Here is a 15,463-nt window from a genome sequence, read left to right on the forward strand (position 1 = left end):
GTAAATTTAATTAGCTCAACTTCCTTGCAGATCCCATCAAACGCCACCATTTGATGTATTCTGTCAGAGCACCCAGTCCCCTCCAGCTGGCCGAGCGCCACAAAGAAAAGGCAGCTCTGCTCATGGCTGGGAACTGAAATGAGCTGTTTTAAGTGGAGCTTTTCTCCCATTTTTCTGAGGCTGCACCGCTCTGACCTTCCCCAAATCAATCCTCTGCGGATTAACATGTAAAGCAGTGTCGAATTAATTTCAGAAAGCGAATATGAGATCAGCCCTGGGCTCCTACAAAACAGCCCAGCTCCTAAACACGCTAATGCCGCGAGGCGCTCAATGGGGAGCTGTCAATAAGGGGAGGGAGGGGGTGCTTAGGAGGATTTGGAGCGTGGAGCAATCTATCAGGCTGGTTAGAGCTTTGCCCACTTCTGGGCCATGGCTAATGCATTCCTCTGGAAGTTAATCCCATTTCTAAAGGCCCTCCCGTGAGGAGCACAGAGGCCGTGCCGAATGAGAACTCGGATGCATTAAAATTCTCAGCCACGTCACCAAAAGGCGCACGGGGAGATGCTGAGGGCTGACAATGAGATGGTTCATTAAAAGTGCAAGGGCTCAGAGACACAGCGCATCTTTTTTGGAGGCACCTGCCCACAGCTTCACCGCTCAGAAGCTCTTAAAAAAAAAAAACAAACCCAAAAAATAAAATTAAGCTTGTGTTGATGTGAATAGAAATTGTCGCTTTCCGTGACGTTGCAAAGAGAGGACAGCGGACTCTCCTCTGAGCAAGTATTTACTCATAAAACTTATGTAGCACCTGCTAGAGTGATGCAACTTTCAATTATGTTTGATTGTACTCCCAAAGAGAAATTAATGATCAAGTGACCACCTGGGAATGTGGCATTTTTTATACACCCATGCTGAGTTTTATATCAACTGCATGTTTAATCTGTGTGCCGTGATCCAGACATTCAACTTTCAGAATTTTTAATTGAATCTTGTATCTAAATCAGCATAAATTACACAAAGAAACCTCCGAAGAGGCAAAATATCATCTGGGTATCTTCTGTTCTGCAGGCAGCAACACTGAAAGTCTCAAAGGTCAAAACCAGGGTCCACTGATTCATCAGTGAAGACAGAGAAAAAAAGAAAATGGGGAGCAAGAGAAGGCAGAAATAGTTCTGCACAACTCCACACAAATTCTCTCAGTAGTCATGAGAAGGCAGTGACTGAACTGAAAATAGATGGTGTTAAGCTTTATGAAACAAACCCATCCATTTCAAGATGAAACGGATACCAAAAATAAAAGCCAAACTTGTTTACTTTGATTGAAGTTGAAATCTGACTGGGAGAACCAAAAGCAAACCCTTTTCCTTCTGTAGTGTGAGAATTCTTTGCTGCTTTCAGCTTACAAAATATGAGAGATCCAAAACACAAGGATTCAGCAGGAATTGTGACAAAAAAGCACAAAACACTTCAGAGACCTGTATTAAAAACTTATTTTCTGTTATTTTTCCTACTCCTCAAAGTTTGGGAAGTGAAATTCATGCCCCTCACTGCTCATTGAAGAATCCACATCATAAACTCATGGCTAAAAGCGAACTGTGTGCCACAGAATATTCCTGGATTATGGGATCCTGGAGTGAATCTTATGGGATCAAAGGTCCCATTCCATCCATACCCTGCCAAGATCTGACAGGGAATAAACTGAGGAGAACCAGGTGAGCCGAGTGTCATTCCCACAAACTCCTCACCGCCCGCGTCCGGCGCCTCGCGCACGGCGATTCCGACCCGCCGCAATTTCACTGGAGCTCCACCGCCCTAAACTCGGGAAGGGAACGGAATTCACCTCCTTAGGCCAAAAAACTCTGGCAAAAATGGATTTTATGACCAAGATCATACCTCACCTCGCTGGGTTTTTGGGAACACTGCTCATTAAAACGCCTCCCTGGCATCTCCGCGTAAACAAATTCCAGGCGGGCGATTCCCTCTCCAAGCAGGGAGGGATTTGTGCCACCACATTTTGCTGAGCCCTCACACAAGTCCCTCGCACTCGGGTCTGCTTTTGTGATATAATCCTGCAATCAGCACACAAGCACCATCCTGGAGATACTTTAGGAGAAGATGGAAAATCCAAACTAATACTTTCCGCTATTTTCTACTTTCCGCCGCAAACTGACCTACTTAGAGATGAAAGCAAAAAAGTGTTTTAAAGCATTTTTTCCCCCCTCAACAAAAGTGATGTCCATTTAGTCCTTTCAAAAAAAGGGAGCTAGAGGAAGATGGCAATGTTGACATTAAAATGTCTCCTGCTCTGAAATCCCAGGAAATGAACCAAACGCAGTTTCCACGGTGCGATGGACTGGCCCGAGTCAGCCTGAGTTTAACGGGATAAAGTCTCTGCTCACTGAAATAACTTAATCATGAGAAACAGCTGCCAAAAAAAAGGAACATTAAGAAAAAAAAAAACACACCCCAACTAAATAAAAAGTGAAAATTAAAAAAAAATGAGGTGATTTAGGATTCAGTGTTCCAATTAAAGACTAAGGATTTGTGAAAATCCTACCTCTTACCATTCCCTTCCACCCAGAAAACAAGGTAATGGCTTTCTCAGATTATTCATATATTCATTATTGATGCATTTTATAACTTAAAAAAGTTATAAAAGTCAAAATTCTGGTCATTTTAACAATTTTATTACAGAACCTTTAAGTATTCTCAGTGAAGGCAATGAAAACAAAATCCTGTAGTTCCAACTCATCACTCCATGTGCCGTTTTTGTGGCAGTGTTTGGGCTCATATAGTTTTATTCATATTTATGCAAAAAATTCCTGTCTCAGTCCTCCAGAATTTTCAGATCCTATCCCTAATATTTGGTAAGAAGAATTCTGAAAAGGTTTTATTAACCAGAAGTAGACAGAACAATAAATGTAATTAATCTGTACACCAGCTTTCCTTAAAATAGCCCTAAAAAAAGGAAGTTGGTAAGAAATTGGCTCTGCAAAATCTTTGACATCAATTTCTTTCCATAAAAGATACCAAGCTGGAAACTACAATTTTTATGAGATGTGATTGGGAAAGAGTACGGTGAGAAAAGCTGAAAAAACCTGAGAGAAGAAAATATGGAAAAGTTTTCTTCAGGCAGCACAAGCTGCACAACAGAACTCCTAAAATGAAATAAAGATTAGGTGTGAGATAATAACCAAAAATTAGGAATCCTTTAGTTTAAAGTTTGAAGTAAAGAGAAGGGAAAAGTAATAGCAATTATGTCTTGTAATAAATTACTGCTTGTTCTGAACTTGATTTTTTCAGGGAGACGCAAAGAACTAGAAAGGGGAGCAGTATTTTGAATTATTTGCATTAATTAAGATGAAAATTACATTGTGCACAAAAGATAAATCATATCCCACCAAAAACTCCAGCCTGTCCTTGGAAAGGGAGCTCATGGAAAATGCCTTTTTCTCTCACAGCCCAAAAGCCACACACAAAAGGTGAATTTTTTCCTGGGTTTATAGAATAAGGTTGTGCTGCAGAAAAACTGGTGATTTTGTACAACTGGACTGAAAAAATCAGATTTTGAAGGGAACTTTCCTGCTGCAGGGAATGTGGCAGTGCTAAATTGACAGTGTATTTTTAAGTGCTGACTCTCAGGGCTGGATGGAATTAGGAATGAAAAGGTTGTGCTGCTACTGAGGAAATAAAAACTACATTGACTTAGAAAATAAAGCAGGTCTAGGAGGTATGGCCCCAAATAATTAATTATTTTATTTCTTTTTAGAAAAATCATAGATATGCAGGAAGACTCTGATCTTGCATGGAAAAGGATTTTCAGGCAGTTATCAACAAACAAAAAAAATATTCATAGATATATAAATTATATATGTATAGATAGATAGATATATATAGATATATAGATAAAGATATAGAAAGCAAACATAATTTCACTTTTTCACCCTTCTGCTATTTCAGGGATATTCAAGTCTGTATTTTAAAAAGCCTCTAGAGGATAATGGCCTCCTAATTTTCAAGACTCATCTTTTGGCACTGCTTGTCATTTTGCACTTACTTTCCCATCCTGGAATATCAATTATTATCAGGTTATGAAGATAAGCCACTTACAGGAAATAAACTGCCACTGTTATTGTGGAGGAGGGGTCAGCCCATCCCAGGGAGGGTTACTGAGCTGCATCTGGTAAAAGCATGGTCCCAATTACAGCAGGTGTCACGTGAGAGGCCACCTCGCTTGTGCCATGCCTGGCAAAAATATCCCTGATTTCACAGGATCCCAGGATGGTTTGGGTTGGAAAAGGCCTCAAAGCTCCTCCAGTGCCACCCCTGCCATGGCAGGGCCACCTCCCACTGTCCCAGGAGCTGCCAATGTCCAGCCTGGCCTTGGGCACTGCCAGGGATCCAGGGGCAGCCCCAGCTGCTCTGGCAATTCCATCCCAGCCCCTGCCCACCCTGCCAGGGAACAATCCCTGCCCAAGATGCCAAGATCCAGCCCTGCCCTCTGCCCCTGGCAGCCATTCCCTGGCTCCTGGCCCTGCAGCCCTTGGCAATTGTCTCTCTCCAGCTTTCCTGGGGCTCCTTCAGGCCCTGCAAGGCCACCCTGAGCTCAGCCCAAAGCTTCTCCTGGCCAGGCTGAACAATGGCAGCTGGGCCAGCCTTTCCTGCCAGCAGAGCTGCTCCATCCCTCTGCTCATCCTGGAGCCTCCTCTGGGCTCTCTCCAGCAGCTCCAGCTGCTCCCTGGGCTGGTCCCAGGGCTGGGGCAGCTCTGCAGGTGGGGTCTCACCTCAGGGGGCTCAGGGCACAATCCCAATCCCTTTCCTGCTGCTCTCTCCTCCTGGGATGCAGCCCAGGATGCCAATGGATTTCAGGGCTCCCAGCACTCCCTGATGGATCCTGTCCAGCTTCTCACCCACGAGATCCCCAAGTCCTTCTCCTCAGAGCTGCTCCCACTGAATTCTCCTCCCAGTCCCTGATCCTGGCTGGGATTTCCCTGACCCAGGAGCAGCCCCTGGCACTGGGAATTGTGGAACTCCATGAGAACCTCATGGACCACTTCTGAAATCAGCTGCCTTTCCCATCCTGTTCCCACAGAAACCCAAACCCTCTCCAAAGGGAAGTAAAGCCAACCCCTGCCAATGGCACCTTCCCAACGATCCCCACGTGGCTGTGGGATTTTGATACTGAACAGAAACGCAGGATCTGTGCAGAACATCCCCCAATCCACAGCTGCCACAGCACATTCCCACCGTGCCACACGCAGGGATCATCTCCTTTCCTGCCCAGGCAGGTAAAACCCCCATCACACCAGCTCCTTGTCATCCCACTGGAAGATTTTGCTATTTGGAAGGATTGGCTGCTGAACAAAACAGGGCTTTGCTCTGCTGTAGAAGGAGCTGTAGGATGGATTTAATTCAGTGAAGTGTCTGCCTCTTGATGAATTGGCTACATGTTGCCAGATAAAGCTGCTTGTTTTATTTTTTGTTTTATTAAACAGCAACATGGCCGAGCAGTAAAAACCCGATACCATTTTGATATGGTTTATGCTGCTGCATGGAAAAAGCCTTTTATGAGTGTTGTTTAAAGCAGATAAGGAATTGAATGTGCTCAACACATGGGCAGAACAATCTCTCCAAACCAGCTTAACTGGGGTGATCGGGAGCAGATTCTCACTGGTGTCTGCTGGTTTTTAATGACATACTTGTCAACATGTAACCTTAGAATGCAGACACCATGGTAACAGTTTTAACACAGTCTCTTTAAAGAGAATAATTGTGTGAAGCACAAATAGAAACATCTTGACTCTTGTAGTCTTTTAATCCACTTAGAGAAATGCTTTTCAATCCATCAAGCAGCGTTTTCTGGATCTTGTTGAACATCTGTCTTGGAATTATTTGGAATGAAAGTCTTAGCAGGTCCACCCACGCTGTGTTTGCTGTGGCCTTTATAAAGAGAATTTAGATGTAATACTTTGATATTAGATTTGAGCTGAAGAGCCCCAGACAGAAAGAATGATGGTATTCACTTGGTTATAATAAAACCGTGTTGAAACTGTTCCTGTGCACCAAAATACCAAAATCTGCATTATTTTAGCTAACTCCAGTGCTTGGGATCTCGTGAAATTCATACACTGAGCTGCAGGGATAGACTCTGTGCATTCCAGCACCCCCACAATGTGTTACACTGATGGAATCATGGAGAGGTTTGGGATGGGATGGACCTTCAAGATCACCCAATCCCACCCAAGCCATGGCAGGGCCACCTCCCACTGTCCCAGGAGTTCCCAATGTCCAGCCTGGCCTTGGGCACTGCCAGGGATCCAGGGACAGCCCCAGCTGCTCTGGCAATTCCATCCCAGCCCTGCCCTCCTTCAGCTTAAGGCCATTCCCCCTCATCCTGCTGATGCCTTAAGTTTTAGCATTCATATTTTCCAGATTCTGAGGAATGCATGAGGATGTAACTGTAAACTCCATATGAAGTGTCAGCAAGTTCTCACCACAGCTCAGGCAGACACAACAATCCTTTTCCAGCCCCAGAACCAAGGACACTGCTGCAGTTTCAGGCCCCAAAAGTGTGAACAACAGAGAATTGATGGAGCAGTTTGGGAGGATGGGACTGCATCACCTGAAGCTGTAATTGGACAATTAACCCCAAAATGAAAATGGACTAAAGCTATAAAAGTGTGAAAACTCCTGACCCATCGTCCATCTTGGGTCCTTCTTGAGTGGAGCCTCAGCCAGGCTCTTGCACTGCCCAAGGTGAATCCTTTTAAAAAATCCCTTTATTCCTTTAACTCTGTTCTAGGCAGCCTCTCAAGGCATCACAGTCACTCCATGCCCATGGGAAATTCCCTCTCCAATCTTCCTGGAGCCCCTTTAGGTCCTGGAAGGGGCTCTGAGGTCTCCTTGGATCCCTCTCTTCTCCAGGTTCAGCACCCCCAGCTCCAGGGTCCCTCTGGAAGTGAGGGGAAAGCTCTTCCCAACCCCTGGAGCAGCTGCACCCCCAGCTCCACATGAGATTGTTGCTGCTTGTTTCCCTGACCCCACAGAAATTCCATTTCCATGCTGAAATCCAGTGAAAAAAGCAGCAGAAACTGCCTTTCCTCTGATATTTGCTCTCTGTTAGTTAAATTATGGGTTAGCTTTTAGCAATAACGACACCAATGGCTAAATTTGCTGTGTCTTGAACGTTCATCTGCCAGAGAGATTTTCTGCTTAACACATTAAAAGTGGGTAAAGAAATAATTTATTTTATTTAATTCTAAAAAATCCTGTGTTTCACTTAAGGGAATTAGTGCCTTAAGCAATAAACACAACTATGCAATAAATGGCATATGTGGGATCTATTAACTGAAGTGCTTGACTCTGCCATCTGAATAATCCCCTTTTAGAGTTTCATTTTGGAAAGTTTGTATGTAAATGATTGCTCAGAGAGTTTGTTCATTAAAAAAAAATAGAAATTAAAAGAGATCATACAGCATTGGGGTTTTGTCATGTTGTTGGACTGAGTTTTGATTCCCTCTAATTTCATTTTCCTACCCTCAGAAAAATTATTGGGAGTGTGAGATTGTGTCTTGAATCGTCAGATGAAGTAGGAACGTGCTTGAAGCTCCTGCACCATCTATTTCTAGTTTATATGGACAAGACAGCTCAAAAGTGTTTCTAACTCACCTTTCCTGTGTTTCTGCCATTAAATGTAATAAATGCAATTATTTAAATTATTAATTTGCAAAAATGATGAATTTTGTACATTTAATAAATCCAGAAAGAGATAATAATTCCCACTCTAGAACTATAGCAATGGCTTACAGAGATCAGGACAAGACTGATCTCCTTGATTAAAGTAAGAATAAATTCAGCCCTAAATAATAAATATTTTACTTTTCCCATATCTTTTATATCTCTCTGTATAAAATGTAATACAAAACACCTTCATGTTAATTTAAAAACCATTATGTCAAAAATTCCTTAGCTAAGAGCATCCTCAATTAGACACAGAAAATGAATTGTTTGGGTTTGTCCTTTTCTTCCCTCAAATGCCTTAATGGATAAGAAAGTATTTTTCAGCACTCCACAAAAGGGAAAAAAAAGAAAAATCAAATGAGCAGGGATTATAGCAACAAGCATCAACATTAATTCAGAAATGGATTAACAATTACAGATCTGAAGTCCATTAGCATTGATCCCCAGCATGAAATAGTTGTGATCAATAAGCTAATCTGTAAATTTGATTAATTGAGTAAATCCTGTTTACCAAAGTATTCCATAAGCATAATCTACAAATAGAAGGAGGTGAAAATCCTGCTTTTAGCAAAAAGCAAATTTCAGAGCTGTCACATCAATGGAAAATTCTCTCATTCCAAATTGTGTTGTCACAGGGAGACCAAAACTTCAGAAGTTTCACAATAAAAAAACCCAAAAATTTCTCTGGATGCCACAGAAATGGGACTGACACTGAGGGAAATGAAAAATACAGAGCAGGGCAACAACCTCTTCAAATTTTGAATTTTGGGGTTGTTTGTTTTGGTTTTTTTTTCCAAAGAGCTCATCCATCCACGCTGCACTGCTAGACAGGAAAGGGAAATAGGAAAAACTGCTGGAAATATATCCTCATACCTATTTAAATCTATTTATTCTAGGAATTGCATCAAGACAACTCCACTGGTTAAAAAAAATAAATTCTAGCCCTGACTGACAGCTTTAAATAGGGCAAAACTTCAGATCAAACCTTGGTGAGACTTGAAACTGGGTCAGTGAGTGCTGCTAATTAACAGTAATTGAAGCATAGAAATAACAGGGAGTGAAATATTTAAAAATCTCTTTTAAATCTCTTTTTTAAAAAAGGAAATTTAATGAAGAATAAATTTAACTTTTTTTTTTTTTCCAGGTGTAGGTAACAATACTGTGGTAAGTTAAAAGGATGCAAATTTTCTTTTTTTACCTGCAATTTAAAGTTTTTTGATGAAAGTTGATATGGGTTCACTTCAGAAATTATGGTTTTAATGCAGGCAGTTAAAAGAACAGCAAGGAAAATGAAAATAACTCAGTGTGCTTCACACAGAAATGCAGAAATATTTAAATTCTTTTGTTCTGGGAGAAAAACCCACTTGATTTTTCTATGCAATCATTTCTACAAACCCTCAAATAATGGAATTGACAGGCCTTGAGACACAACAGATCCCACACTCTGAAAATCCAGTATAAAAAACCACCCTGCCATGACATTTGGGATCCTCAAAATCAGGAATATATGGAAAAAATGATCCTTTGTCATTCTTCTCGTGAAAAGAAACCAGTTTGAACAGCAAAGCTTAACAGGAACTGACATAAATAAATGCAATATTCAGCTCTAACTCCATTTACAGGTTCCCCTAAAAGACAGCTGAAGTTTTTCAAAAATTAGGAATATTCCAGCAGCCACCTGCACTTGGGGAAGTCTTGGAGTCAACCCCAGCTGGTTTTGGAAATGGATCATTTTTCCAAGCAGCTTTTAAAATATTGAACCAAATTTTGGGGTTAATTTTTAAATATTTAAATATTAATTTAATTTTAAAAGATTAATTTAAAGATTAATTTTAAAAGATTAATTTTAAAAGATTAATTTAAAGATTAATTTTAAAAGATTAATTTTAAAAGATTAATTTAAAGGTTAATTTTTAAAGATTATGTGCAGAAACTCTTCATGGCTGGGATGTACAATTTTCACTGCAGTTCACGGAGCTGAAAGTTTTCATACTTTAATTTTACAGATTTCTCCTAAAAAAATGGAATTGAATCTTACCTTGACTTTTGCTCTGCAACAAAATCTCCCCCCAAAATCTCTGACAGAAAATAAAATATTTTTACATCCCAAATTTCCTCCCTGCCAAACCAACCCATGAGAGAATAACTGAGAATTAGTGAGATCAGCAGAGGTCAGAACTCCAGAAATGATGGGGATTTTTACACATTGCAAGAGCTGTTTTCTCACAGAAGTGTAATTTTAGGGAAATTTGTAAGTCAGCTGCAATCAGGGACGTTTTGTCAAGGTATATAATGAATGCTACTGTTTTCCATCCCTGAAAGTTGAAATTCTAGACTGTCAGGGAGATTTTCTCCTCTCTACACTCAAAATTGCTGCTTATTCCCTCTACAGCATTTCCTTTTTTTTACCCCTAGAAAAGCAGCATATAAATTTTAAAAAAAAGTTAATTACCTCCTAAAAAAGCAAAAGCTGTCTGAAGTCATAACACAAATATATTTTTGATATACTTCACCATCTCCCAGCTTTTAAAAATAAGATTTAAGCTCATGTTTGACTCTGGAGGAAAATCAAGTTCATGTTATTAGCTGATGTCACCTGATGTGATGTATTTGTAAATCTACAAAGGCAACTTGGTTCCAGTGGGAATTCAATAATTCAGAATTAGATCAGTGTCATTATCAACATTTTTCATAATCAACGTTTTTCATATCAGAAAATAAGAATAAATAAATAAATAAGGATAGGAATAGCTTTAAATCTGGCCTAACCTCATTTGGCTGTTCCTTGTTGTCAAAATTCCCAAGTAAAATCATGAGTTTTATGAGTATAATTTAGAATTTTGTGGGGAATTTTTTGTGCCACAGAGAGATGAACATTAACATTTGGTATTAGAAATTTAAATTATCACTAACACTGTTATGGTAAAAGAAACTTGTAAATAATATCATCTGAAAAAAACCCAAACCTGTCCTTGTCATATTATTTCAAATTTAGCAGATTCCAGTTTTTCTGGCAACAAACTTATTTTTGAACATTAAAATAGTTCTTACACCCTAAATAATTTTGGAACTCTCACACCTGCATTCAATAATTTTTTTCTTTAAAGTATGAAACAGGTTAAATTCCTCTTCAGTATCCAGATAAGAAGTATATTTATAGTACATTTATACTTATATATGAGAGGTGAAGAAAAAAAGGAATATTTAAATATATATATTAAAAAAAATAAAATATATATAAATTATATTTATATTCTATATATAAAAAATAAAAGGTATAAATATATGTATTTTATATAAAACAATATAAATATATAAAATATGTAATATTAAAATATAATAGAGAAATTATATGATATGAATGTATTAATATATAATATTACTAGATTTTTCTCTATAATACATATTAATATTTTATATTTATATATTATATATGTTACAGGAATATATTTATATATAAAATATTATATATTAAAATATGATGACCCTGGCAGGATCTTTAGTGATCTACACAATGTAGTTCTCACTGTTTCTCATCTGTACAAAGAGGTGCCTGAGAGCATCAATAATTCTAAATTATTTATGAGTAATTAAAAAAAATAAAAGCTTGAATAAATAAAAAAATCTGATTTTCCTTCAGCATTAATGGAGAAGAAGGTTCATGGATGAATATTTGAGTTAAAGGACAATAATGGTGTTTTATGTTTAAGAAAAAATGTGAAATTTTTAAATTAAAATTTGGTTCATTCACCAAGTGTGCTCACTTGTTGATGGTGTTTATCATATGAGTTTAATATTAATATTAATATTAATATTTTCCTTAAAAAGGAAAAGAAAATTTCAAAAAGAATCAAAGAAGAGAGGAATTTACCCTGTGAGTCCCTTTAGCACAACCCAAGTTTCCATTTATTGATGGCTCTGTGCAAACCCAGCAAGGAAACATTTGATAAATCTTTGTGGAATTCCAAGGAATATTTCTGTGTTTTGTCCCCTGCTTTAAAACCTGATGATCTTCACAGAAAACTGACATTTAAAATGAATTTCATTATGAATTCACAGGTGCCAAATTCACTTAAATGCAAAATATCAACTGCAACCCAATAATTCCCGTGAGTGAGTCTGAATTTACTGAGGATTTGTCCCCCAGAAAAAGCTACAACTAAAAGTGAAGCAGCACTTTGAAAAACCACACTGAATTCAGACTTTAAAAAAAAACCTTGGAGTTTTCACAACAGAAATATTTCCAGTCTTATTTGAGGTATAAGCATGATTTACTCAACAATTTGGATTAAATTTAGATTTCCCCAGTACAAACCAGAAGGCTGAAAAACCCAGCAAGTAAAAAAAAAAAACCAATGAAACAATGAAAAAAATTTGTTTTAAAAGCTGAACTGCACCTATTTTCCCAAAAAGTACTAACCTGCTTCCTTTGAAAAGATATTTTAATTAGGAAGGAGAGACACTGGAAATTACTTAAAGCAGTAAAAAATGAGCCTCTGTATCAGCTGCTTTCCATAATGATATTCTGTATTTTTACATTTGTCTATAGAAGTAATGAAAAAATGTCTCTTGCAATAAATCAAATCTATTTCTTTTTGGCATCTTTAGAGAAAACCTGTTTCATTACTCCCCACGTGATTTCAGGGGCACATAAAGAATAGGGAATAAGCTGGTTTGCATTTTGGGCTTGGAAGGAAAAGGGGACTTGAGAGATTATTCGAGTTCTTTAAAGAATTAATGGTTCATCTGCACAGTCATTACAGCAACTGAACTCAGAAATTATTATTTTTGTGCAAAAAGAATTTCTGTAAAAAACACTGCACAGCAGAACATATAAAAATAACAGATTTTGGAATTCTCACCCTAATTTGTTACAAGGACAAAGACCTCAGGGGTAGGGGAGATGTGAAAAGCTCCTTTAATTCCCTTTTTTCAATCCAGAAACACAAATGGAAAAGTGAAAAACTCTCATTAATGGCAGCCCTGGATATTCCTTGGATGGAAAAGGCAATCCCAGACTCTTCTGGAGCTGGGATGGAATTGCCAGAGCAGCTGGGGCTGCCCCTGGATCCCTGGCAGTGCCCAAGGCCAGGCTGGACATTGGGAGCTCCTGGGACAGTGGGAATGAGATGATTTTTAAGATCCCTTCCAACCTCAACCATTCCACGACTCCCTGAAATCAGACTCCTGCCCTGGACAGTTTGATAACATCAATCCAAGCATTAATTTAACATTTCAGGTAGTAAAGTCTGTAATATTAGGGTTCTGCACCTCAAGTTACATTTCACAGTTAATATAGCACCATCAGAACCGTTTTTCCTAAAATTCCTCCCTCTCTCACCCTCTGGAATCAGATGCTCCTCTGCCATTGTCCAAAGGTGTAACTTTTTTCTAAAAAGTCTTTTTTCTGTTTTTCTGGTTTTGCTGCATCTCTTCTGTATTTTTCTTTTAATTCTTGGATTTCTTAGCTTTTTTTGGACTGAATTCTTTTGGGGTCCTCCCTCGTGGGGAGCCCTGCTTATCTCAGTTTTTATGATTCGAAGAAAACTCTTGAGCTCGTTAGAATTTTGTTTTTTGTGATCACAAAACTTGACAGGATTTTCTAGGCTGGCTATACAAGGTTAATTTTTGCAATTTGGCACATTTCTTTCTTCTGGTGGTACAAACAAGGCCTTGTGGCTCACCTTGTGTCTGATGCACAAAATGGCTTCGAACCACGCAATTCTTTTATCTTTATACCTATTTTTACCCAATTAACAATAAACACGTATATTATTTTTCTTAATGACCCAATGACCCATCACCTGAGTGCTGCACTGTGGCATTTTTTATCTAATTACTTACTATTACTTAAAAACTTCTAGGAAAAGAAGATGAAGAAGAAAGAAGAAGGGACAAGGGACAACACCCTAAATCTTCTATCTTGTCTCCTGTTCTCTAAACTTTAACTTTTTCACTCAGTGATTTAAAAAAAACTTTCTAATTTACACACTCACACTTTTAGCTTTTTTTATCTAACTTTAACATTTGTTTTCATGTATCACCATGAAAACATGCTCATGAATTTCATACTATATGAAATTCAGTGTTTTTCTAGATCTTATAACTAAGTATCAGAAACAAGGGCACACACTCTGTATTCCAGACTCCAACAAAAGGAAGGAGTTAAAATCCATTTATTTACACAAACTCTGACTGATGCACAACACAGCCATCATTTGAAGGACCTGGGGGATGGTTGTGGAGAGCTCCTGTGCTTTGGAGAGGCTGCTCTGGGATCCAGCAGAACATTCCCAACAGGATTCCTCCCTTTGGAAAAGCAGCTGCTCCTCTGTCAGTCACTTATCTCCAAAAGAAACCTGCCTGGAAACATCACCCAACCCTCCCTCCTCCAGCTGCATTTTCCATATTCCATTTTGGAAAGCAGGAGTCAAAGAGGAACTCCCAAATTGCAATTTATTGAAGAGGAAAAGCTCTGAAGGCCAGAGCTGAGCCAGTGTCAGAACAATCCCCTGCAAGCAGGGCTGGGGCAGCTCAGCGAGCAGACAGCTTTTTGTGTTCTCAACAAATGGAAACTATGTCCTATAAAAGAACTTTAATGGGAAAATGACACTGGATTTTTTTATTTTTATTTTTTTTCCCTGCAGCAGCAGCAGGGTTTGAGATTTTCTTCCTTTCATTTTGCCTTTTTTTCCACTCGGAACACGCATTTTATCATGAACCTGAGCAGGGCAAACGGACAAACCCCATCAAAAGCTTCAGCTGCATGCAGTATTTCATAAATATTTGGTGATGTATCAGTTCTGCAAAGGTTGGGGTTGATTTTTTTTAAAGACTTCACAGGGGAAAAAAAAACCTCTTACCTTTGGTGGAAAAACTTTCCCCCTCACAAAAGAGATGTTGTAGAATTTATGAAAACAAAAGTGCCAATAAGATTTCACTTTAATACCTGAGGGAGAAACATGATCATCTGCACCAGTAAGAAAAAGATGCCTGCACGAGGTGCTCTACTAATTACAGCAGCTTTGGTGGGCAATATCCCTGGTGAAACAGATGTTAGGGACCTATTAACAAAAGTTTTTCAAACATCTGCTTACAATTTGAAGGCAATTGTAAATACAGCACAGAAGGTCAATTGGGCTCATTAAGGTCTATGTGCAAATCTACTGCTGCAGGTTTCTTTTTAGCTAATACTGACTTTTTTTAACACAGGAAATAGAGTTTAATAGCAACTTGTGTCAATTTTGATTGTGATTTCATACAACAACAAACAACAATCGCATGCCCTGTGCTTCACCAAATAACCCATTTTCCTTCCTCTTTTTCCTCTCTACCTACAGCACAGTGCCACGGTTCTGTGAGGTAAAGGAAAGGTTAGAAATTGGGCAATTACAGAGAAATGATTGATTTTACTTTTAAACACCAATTATGGATCTTGATAGGAAATCTTCAGTTGTTGAACCAAAGAAAAATGAGTTTTGATTACAACGCATGGTTATGAGATGAAAATTATTCTTTCAAGTGTCAATACAAAACACAGATGTTCAGTAACTCTAAAACACTGGAAATCATGGAATGGTTTGGGCTGGAAGGGAATTAAAGCTCATCCAGTTCCATGGCAGGGACAGCTCCCACTGTCCCAGGAGCTGCCAATGTCCAGCCTGGCCTTGGGCACTGCCAGGGATCCAGGGGCAGCCCCAGCTGCTCTGGCAATTCCATCCCA

General features: G+C 38.9%; 1 protein-coding gene across 4 annotated transcripts in view; it reads right to left on the reverse strand.

Moving 5' to 3' along the window:
* Positions 1-15,463, reverse strand: part of HLCS (holocarboxylase synthetase) — a 142,810-nt gene that overhangs the window by 69,544 nt on the left and 57,803 nt on the right. The gene's annotated exons all lie outside the window — the stretch shown is intronic.

This window comes from Parus major, chromosome 1 (genome assembly GCF_001522545.3).
Source record: "Parus major isolate Abel chromosome 1, Parus_major1.1, whole genome shotgun sequence".
Lineage (NCBI taxonomy): Eukaryota > Metazoa > Chordata > Aves > Passeriformes > Paridae > Parus > Parus major.